At 41.5% G+C, this 9,695-nt stretch overlaps 1 protein-coding gene across 2 annotated transcripts in view; it reads right to left on the bottom strand.

Annotated features, from left to right (window-relative positions):
• The window catches only part of LOC140998444 (plasma membrane calcium-transporting ATPase 1-like), an 84,347-nt gene extending 77,465 nt beyond the window's left edge, over nt 1-6,882 (bottom strand). The window contains exon 1 of one of the 2 annotated variants that reach the window (XM_073468739.1): nt 6,268-6,882. The gene's annotated coding sequence lies outside the window, so the exon portion shown is untranslated. The remainder of the gene's footprint in view (nt 1-6,267) is intronic. The other variant, XM_073468738.1, reaches the window with a different exon arrangement.
• Nucleotides 6,883-9,695: the final 2,813 nt, after the last annotated feature.

The raw sequence follows: 9,695 nt of genomic DNA, 5'->3' as shown, positions 1-9,695 counted from the left end.
AAGCCAGCCCTCCTGATAATTCCTACACACCAAAAGAGCTGGTCAAAAAATTATTTATTTCAGAAGCTTAAAGTTTAATTCTGTTTCCTCTGTTCTGTCATGCCTACAGTTTTTAGTTTTGCCGTTTAAACGTGCTGTGATATTTGCTGCAGTGACATAACTGCACGCATGGAAACATTAGAAATTACTGAAAGCAACCTCTCTAATTATTAAAGAAAATCGTTAAAGAAAACACCCATAGATCAATACAACACACAATAAAAGACATCACCTGGAAAGCTCACCCTTCTCAACCTAATTTAAAAGGCAATATAGCCTACACAGACCAGTAGAGGTAGAGTGAAATGTCTGTGCGGGTGCTGATCTCTAAAATAGATTAATGCATACATGCGGATTCGGATGACACCAGTGCCGACCTGCGTCACTAGGTTATCTTTGCAGTCAATTCTTAAATGGGAATATTTCTTAAAGTGCCGTCGTCAATCATAGACAGTATTTACCCACTACAGTTTGTCATTTCAATGGATAAAATACTGTTTTTGTATGAAATATTTCTTCTTCAGGCTGAGCATAAAAACTGACAAAATGTCGGGCGAAACATAAAAACTGTCAAAAACATGAGTGCAATAAAAAGATTTGTTGGTTTGTTCATAAAGCGCAGAGTAAAAAGATAAAACTTGATATGACACTTTTGAAAAATAGCACAGTACGCAACAGAGCAGCTCTTCTTATCACTTAAGTTTTCATTCACGGTCCCTGACAACTATATGTAATAAAAAAGGTATTTTCAGTTTTGCAATTTTACAGAGAGCAGTCATGAAACAATGTGTGTGTGGGTGTGTGTGTGTGTGTGTGTGTGTGTGTGTGAGCCTCACAAACTCAAACTGCAGTGTGAGTGTTGCCATTTAACAGTTGAACAGTCATAAACTGACATAAGATTCAGAAGAAGTTCAGAGTTCAGTAGCGAGGGAGGAAACTGTTCTGCCTCTGGGAGATTCAGATCACTGCCATCTGTAAATCAAGTCCCTGTTGGTTTAGACTGTTTCTGTTACTGCGGTCTGAATCACTGAGATCACAGTAACTCCCTCGTCTGCAATCTCATTGTCAGTCTAGCAGGTTGGTCGGAGGTGTTGACACTTCAAACCCACTTTCACCAAAAAACACATATGCATAATGATAGCTGTGTTAAAGCCTAACTATACATCCGAGTATGGCCAAGAATTAGAAAGCAACAGATCATATACCTGATCAGACTCATCTGGAAGACATTATACTTGTTCTAAAAACTCTTAACATTTTTAATTAGACAGAAGTCACTGACAATGTAACGATGGCCTTTTACTTCGGGTCTCTCTTACAAACTCAGCACCAACTGAACGATGTTCGAGTACTGCTTGAACAGAAATGGGTAGAAAAGCATTAACTTAAAAACAAGTCATAGCGTCGCACCTGACAGGGGGCGAACATTCTCTTAAACCCAGGTTTGTCCAGTGTCAAATGGTTATTTATGTCCAAAATCAGCCAAGTCACTTGTGTTACCAAGGACATTACATAAAAACCTGGATACAGTATTGGAGGCGAAGCTCCATTAACTCTGTCGCCGACCAAGCCGGCTACCTTCCAGTTTAGCGCCGGCTAACTTGAAGAGAGATAGATTGATTTAATCTTGCGGCTATTACAGACTTTCCATATTTTATTGGACTGAATGGCTTAAATAATGATAGTCAAACGAATCATTTTGTAGGTTGTTGTGACACTTTTTTTACAGCCGCTTCTTTCACAATGTGAGCTTATGGGGAAAAACTCTTTCTGGGCTCCAGTGCATCACGTAGCGCTGCATTTACACAGTCTGGCCACTAAAAAATCAAACAGTGAAGAGGAAACACAGCAGGTGGTTTCTTCAAAGACAACCTCAGTCAACCACAATTCACTGCGGCCACACATTACATCAGCTGCAGTCTAAGATTGACAGCAGGTACACAATAACAACAATGATGGGCTGGTTGGACGCTTCAACAGCCAGTTAGAGACCGAACTACAACCTAGACATTCACCATCTCCTCTTTTCTGTCCGCTTGTCAAAAGGCCTTGTGGGACATGAGTAAAAATCAATACTTTTTTTGATGAAATGCACAAGGCAAATTGAGAGAAACATTGATTCAAGTGAAATAGAAAAAAAGCATCAGATGGATTCATTAAAATGTTTTACATAGAAATATAATTACTCAAGAGCTCACAGGTGACTACAGGTCTGTTTTCTTTGACTCAACTCTCTGTCTGATCACAATCACTAATGCAAACAAAAGCAGCTAGTGGTACAAATCCATTTGTGCAATATCTAAAACTCAATGTAGAAACTTGTGTTCATCTTGTAATCATCAGTTAATAATCAAAGTAATTTAAATACACCAGGCACTTTATGGTACAGTGTTAAAAACATAAAAATATGCACTTTGTGTCTGTATGATGAAACTCCACTTTGAATTTTCTGGAGAAAAAAAATTTGAATAATGTTACAGCATTGCGACGGTAGTGGTTTACGTAAAAATCAACATTTCAGTAAAACCCCAGGGAACATCGGTAACAGGTTACACAGGCCAAATTGACCCCTGGGATTAACACAGAGCCTTCCTCAGAAGAGACTCTGGCTGACTAAATAAATCAAAGTGAAACTTTCTATTCATCTTGTTGCTGCTGAAGGAGTCTGAACCTCATGCAAGATGTTAAAAGGACAGACACACTGAGTCAGCAACCGTCACTTTCTGTGGTCATCAGGAGCTCAGCTGCAGCTTCAGCGACAAACAGGTTACTCATCTGTCTGCAGGTGAACCTGACTGCGTGTCCTCTGCTTGGAACAGAGGTCGGAGGGATGAAAGCCGCATTATTTTCATTATATTCATTCGGATAATTTCAGCAGCATGTGATAAAAGGTAACTACTTTGTGTTGTCTTTAGACCACATCTGGCCCCATCCATCACTCCATTATCTATTCTTATCCATTATCCTGCGCAGGGTGCCGGAGGGCTACACCCACTCGGAGCACACAGTGGGATACAGCAGGACAGGTCTCCAGTCTGTCGCAGGGATGTTAAGTATGCTGTAAATTGTCATATAAAAGCCGGTAATCATAATGGCAGTCTCAACAGCACAAACAAACAAAGGCCTGAAAATGTTATTCAATCATGTCATGCACTCACCACTCTACTGCTCTCCCTTTCTTATTTTAACAGTGATACTGTCGTTTTATTCTCTAGGTCATTTCTAGTTTTCTCAATCTGTGTTAAGCTACTATCAGTGAAACTTGGGTTAACTGCACATTTTTCACATTAAAAGCCGACCAATTAAAGGAGAACTAGATAAACTGCAGCAGAAACCACACCCATCTGCACGAACCAGCACTGTGCCAGTCTGGTTTTGGTTTTGAAGCGCACCCACTCATCACTTATGAAGTGTAACTGGAAACATTCATATGCTAACATCAGGGTTTTCCCACAGTGTGTTAGGATGAAATCATGCTTCTCTAGATTGTTATTCTGTAGGTGTTGTTCAGATTACTGAAACTCTGGGAGATATTCCCAACAGTATGTTAGATCAAGCAATCACCTTGCTTGACATGTAGATCTGCATGACACATTGTTAACGTTTGAGAGTTGTGCATGTCTTCTTCGCTGTACGGGCTCGCAAATATATTGCGTGCATCTCCGAAGGTGCACAAATTCAGCTTTTGGCTAAGACCACAAATAACAATTATTGTTATTTTCAATCATCTGGTTGATACTTTCTCAATTAAATGATTAATCACTTTTCTATAAAATGTCAGAAAATAGTGAAAATGTCTGTAACAGCTTAACAGCAAATCCTCAAATGGAGAAGCTGGATGTGGCAAATGTTTGCAAAGAGCATAAACAACTAACTGATAATCAATATAGCTGACAGTTCTTCTTCTGTCAATCCATTAATCGACTTACTTCACCTCTCGTTATAGCAGATGTGGGCCACCATGCCTGAAGCGAGAACCACTTCTACTAACAAAATTAATACATATATTTTATTAAAAAGACATTTTCACAGCAAATGCCATTATATGTAGTGCAGCTATTGTTAGAGTCGTCATACATTAACTAATAATATCACAAGACAAGATGTGTGAGGATCTAGGACCACCACAGTTGAATAATTTCATGGGTGAAACCCTGAATTGTCGATATGTCCTGTAAGGAAACCCACAGAGTCCTGCACATTGTTAATTACTTGTGCTGACTTAAATTCGATCTCTAAATTTTACCTAATGAGGGTCTGAGGTCCAGAAAACCAGTTAATTAAGTGAGAGCTTTTGATCCAATGCAGCTGTCAATAACAATACGACTGCTGTAATTATATCGCTCCACAAGGTTTATGAAATTGTGTTTGTTATGTGGATTTGGTGGGTCTCAGCACACATATTGATCCAGTAGATCAGATCAGTGCATCACTAATTATCTGCTTTTCCCCTTAAATTCAAATGAACAGAAATAAGTTGCGTTCGCAGATGAGAGATGGAGTCACAGCTGGTGAAATTCATCTTCGAAAACAAGCACATTTTATCACAACTAGCCATTTTTTTTCCTTCGGGGTCCAGTAAACAACAGAGTCACTGCTCCATCGCTCACCTCAGGATCACCTCAAATTCAGCCAGTTTCTATTAGACAGACATTTAAGTTTTCCTCGGTACTGATTTTTCTTTGCAAAAGAGCCTCTCTTTTTTTTGTTGGTGAATTTAGCAGCAGAGGAAACACAAGAAGGAGCAATGCCCTCGTTTGGAGGTCACAAGCTGAGGAGGAGTCACCATGAGCAAAAGATGCGGGATCCCCCCTCCTTCCTAACGCAATAAGGCAGGACACACCCATGTGGAGAGGGGAGGAGGAGATGGATGAAATGAGAGGAGAGGAGGAAAAAAGAAGCAGCGCTGCTACTGGTGCTCATCCGCCCATCTTAGCAGATGACGTCAGGACGGCTCTTCGCGAGCTTGAACGCCCCGATAATTAAAAATAAAAACGAGCTCGCGGGGCTCGGTAATGATTTTCTTTCCACCCCGGGTCATCATGACAGCCCTGAAAAGCCTAAGCACTATTTACAATGTGAGCGCTAAATGTGGGCAAACCACTCCAACAAGCTGAACAAGCTCGTCCTGAAGGCGCCGCATTCACGACAAGCAGCACAACGACGCCAGAAACACACGTTTTTTAAATCATCCAAAACAAGGACACACAACCGCAGCAACCGGTGTTGGCCGAGGAAAAGCTCTGCCTCTCCCATCAAGTTACCAGAAACTGCGCAATTTACTGATAAATAAAAGGGTCCTTTGGGTTACCAAGGGCAATATCACTCGGAAAACAAAACAGTGCAGGCAAGAGACTGTGAGCAAACAGTTTCCAGACACCCGGAGACATCCGCAGGCGGTCCGGCTGCTGCCTCGCATCCACCGCAGCAGTCGCCCGGGGAGACCCGTCACAACAGCGCCATTCAGAATCCGACCATTTTAACCGCGATCCTTCGCTAAATAGTGGATGTGACGATTTGTTACACCTTCCGAGACGCTGTACGTAATCACCGAAGACACCTCTTTAATTCGGCATATATCCTTTACGTGTACAAACACCTCACTTTCAATAAAACGGTAAACTTCACCCACTGATACGCACCCCCCGCGGTCTGCTGGCTGGAAAAAAAACCACACAGCGGGCAGGCGACACAACACCAGCGAGGGCTGCGTGCTCAGTCTAAAAGTTGATATTTTACGAAAAATAAGTGCTAATCGATCTAATACACGTGTGTTACACTTATACGCGGTCGCACGACGGCACGGCGTGTGTTTTAACCCGGCGATGTTGGCGTTTAACCTCCGCGTTTCTGAACGGAGACTTGACAGACTGCAGGCGGGAGGAAGGCACGTATAACCTAGCTGACTGTCGAGGCGCTTGGCGAGAAGAAAAACGGGTGGAAGAGGGAAAAAAACGTGCCCCGGGACTTCGTGAGACACTGCTGACGCTACCCCCGCAGACGGTGCTATAAAATACGGGTTAAAACGTCCCCTAAACCCGGATAGTTGAGCGTTCACACCTGTGGAAAATCCAAAAAAAAAAGGGTTACCCGGATGCTAACCGGGGACACGACGGACTCCCGACAACACGGTTAAAAACACACTTTTGTCGGCGACGTTACGCGTCTTTGCTTTTCGAGTGAATTGAAAGAAGTCGGGATAAAGTTTTTTAAAAACAGAGAACAGACCTTACCTCCACTTTCAGGTGGTGGTGGGGGGGGGGGATCCTCGTCCAAATCACGTCCAGTGGTTGTGTCGGCGAGGCAGGGCAGCGTCTTCAGCTCAGAGGGGCTTGTCCATTTCCCAGCACGGCTCCAACTTGACAACTGCAGTGGTGGTGAAAAAATGATTGACAGACCCCGGGTGGGGAGGAAAATCTTCAGCGTCCCCCTTTTTAAAAAAAAGCAGTTTCTTTGACTGTGAATTCACGTTCACGCGAAAGGCATCGGCTCTGGTCCCGCAGCAGGCAAAGCTTCCCCCCCCACCTCTGGCTGGAAGGAAGGACACAACGAACCAGGTCCAGAACCAGTCAAGAGATCAATCCGTTTTAAAAAATAGAAAAGGGGAAACAAATAAAAGTCCCCCGTCTCTCTCCTGAAGCGCACGCAGAGGAGGGAAAAGGCTCTGATAACAAAGAGCAGACCCAGTTAAATGAGGACCGGCGGTGTGTTTGTGTTGGAGAAGCGGTGGGTGGAACTGCGGGGCGGGAGGGGGGGTGGAGGCTGGTGGTGGCGGGTCCGACACATCCAAACAGGACCAGAGAAAAAGACCCGACGTCCGGATCAGCGTCCTTTCCTGGCTGAGCTGAGAGAGAGAGAGAGAGAGAGAGAGAGAGAGAGAGAGAGGGAGGGACCAGCCCGGGATTACCCTCTATTTAAGGTGGATCTATGAATTAATTAGGTAATCAGGCAGAAACAGCCCCAGCTATGGAGAACATCAGCCCCGGGGCAGAAGATCCAGGCCGAACCTCTGGATGACTGGAGAGGAAGAGTCATGTGAGAAGAAGAAAAAACATCTGGATCCATTCTGGCTGTATAGAGGCTTATTTCCGCCAATGACAGAGAATCAAATGATGAGATCACTTATTATTATTTTATTGTATCTTCTTTGTTTTTCTAAAGACACGATATTAAGAGGAAGGGTTGCTGTTGTTGGTCCACATATTTTAAAGACAAAGTCACATCATCATACATCGTGAATAAACTAAAATCATAACATCTAAAAAATGATCATCATTATTTCCACAGAAGGGTCTTAGCATTTAGAGAAAAAGGGGATATTTCTAAGATAATGTCCTAAAAAGTCGGAATATTTAAAAGGTAATTCTTAGAAAAGTAAATTTTGGGACAGCAACCAACTTCCAAACCATCCATATTGGACAAGTCAGGAATTACTGGACGTTTCTTACAAATTGGACCTTTAAAAAAAAAAAAAATGTAGTAGTAATATTTTGACAAAGAAGAAAATATTCTGAGAAAAGTCGCACTAGTTAAAAAGAGTCACAGCCCAATATTTCACGTTAAAAAGTACCAATATTAAAGATTACTAATCCTAATTTAATTCTTTCAGCTATTAGGAGAGAGGATTACCAGTTTTTGAGAAAAAAATGGTAGATTTCGAGAATAAAGTCAAAATATGTTGAGAAACGGTCATAATGTTTCACGATTAAAATCCCAATATTTCATGAATACATTTGTCATACCTCAAGAAGGAGGTTGTAATATGTAGAGAAAAAAATCATGATGTTTGGAGATAAAGTCAACCTAAACGTCATAATAAAATAATAAAGGTTTGACTTGAATTAGTTTCACAAGTCAAATTTCACATACTTTAAATTAAAACTATGGGATAGTATTTCACGATTCTGACTTTACTTCTAATCTACAATTTTGAATTCAAAACAAGTGTTGTCTGTAAATGTATTTACTTTACCCCCTGCTGGTGAATGCAGTGATTGCAGCGATTCCAGTTGAATTGACTGATTTAAATTTGCAGTGCAAGACTTTAAAATATAAATTAACTTACGTTAGATTTAACCTCTTCTTTAAAACAGCAGTCTGTGGTGACTTTCCACGCTGGTGCACCAGTAGCGATGCATTTTATATCAACCAGCAAAGACTGGTTTGTCAGAGCCTGTGGCATCATTAGCTTGTAGATAGCTGTTGTTTAATTACTCTCACTGCCAGAGGGGGGAGTCAAAAGATTCGTACTGTAAGTCAATAATCCTATTTTTTTAAACGCTGGTCTGACGGGATCCTTACAGAGATACACAAGACACATTACAGGAAGGTAATTCTGTATTTAATATTGTGAATGAAACAGAAATGTTGCGATTTTAAATTGTAGTTATTGCCAGTTGAAACTATGAAAAAATTATGACACGGAGCATTTCGAAAAAGATCTCTATCATCAACACAGTAGCCACAAAAATATTTACATTTATATTTAGTGAAGTTCTCTGTGAAGCCAAAAGTCATGTTGGAAGCAATGTATTATTTGACCACTGTCAAGCTCAACCCCAGCGTTTTCAAGATCCCTCAAATCCCTCCCCAAAGACAACCAAACACTTGATCTCCCTCCTTAAAAAGTACAACAAGTTGTATGGGGTCTATAGACTTCTGACAGGGACATGAAAACATCAAGTTGCTTGTACTTTCTACTCCCTGAGCCGGAGGGATTAACCACTTCAAAGGAATCCTGGTACAAGATAGAGGACAGTAAGGACATATACTGCTGAAAAATATCCTTGTCTGTAAAATTCCTGCCATCCCTTACATCCCTCAGCAAACGTGGATCGTCTGATCTGTGTGCCTTTGCTTCGCTGTGCTGCACTTCGACTGACTCATGGCTCAAAAGTGCTATTGGGGTCTCGCTTACCAGAACATATTGCAAGACGCATTCCTTTCCTTTAGCACAGTTACGCAGATGCACTTGTTTCAGTCACACGTTGTTAAAATTCCTCTTGAAATATGTCTTCCGGTTGTTAACTGATCTAAATCCTCCCTCATTATACAACCTCAGAAAATAGTTCCTGTTTAGACCAGCAATGATGTTATCAATATCAATTACTGTCATAATCAGTGTTTCTTAATTCATCCATGTTCCAGGAAGCTGTTGTGCACCACCAAGGAATCCTCTTTTAAACTTCAGATAGGGTGGCTGGTCTGCACACTCCAATATAGTAGTCTTTGGTTTAAATGATGTGGCTCTACCAGCTTTTAAAGGTGCATACTACCAGAGAGTGACAGCGTGGATGGACATCTTCGCCTCTCTTACCCTCAGGTGTGCAGAAACTACAGGTTATGAACTTCCTTATAAAATGCAAAAGTGTGAAATCATCAGTGATCATATTGTATCGACCGTGAGACGAAGGCAATTATCAGTTATCGTATTGTCTGATAAAAAAAGCCATCAACATAATTACCACCGTCATCTTCTATCTCAAAATGCATATGACTGTCATCATGGATTTCACTATCATGCCCACAGCATGATGCATCATTATCTACTTGTGCAGGGTTCGCCAAAGAGTGTTTCCTGTTCATGTGGGATGTGTAAGATGATTTCACACGAAAATGTTTTTTTTACAGTTTGGAAAGGGGCATGTCGCCTAGTT

The sequence above is a fragment of the Pagrus major genome, chromosome 6, assembly GCF_040436345.1.
Source record: "Pagrus major chromosome 6, Pma_NU_1.0".
Lineage (NCBI taxonomy): Eukaryota > Metazoa > Chordata > Actinopteri > Spariformes > Sparidae > Pagrus > Pagrus major.
This window is presented reverse-complemented; position numbering and strand designations above follow the sequence as displayed.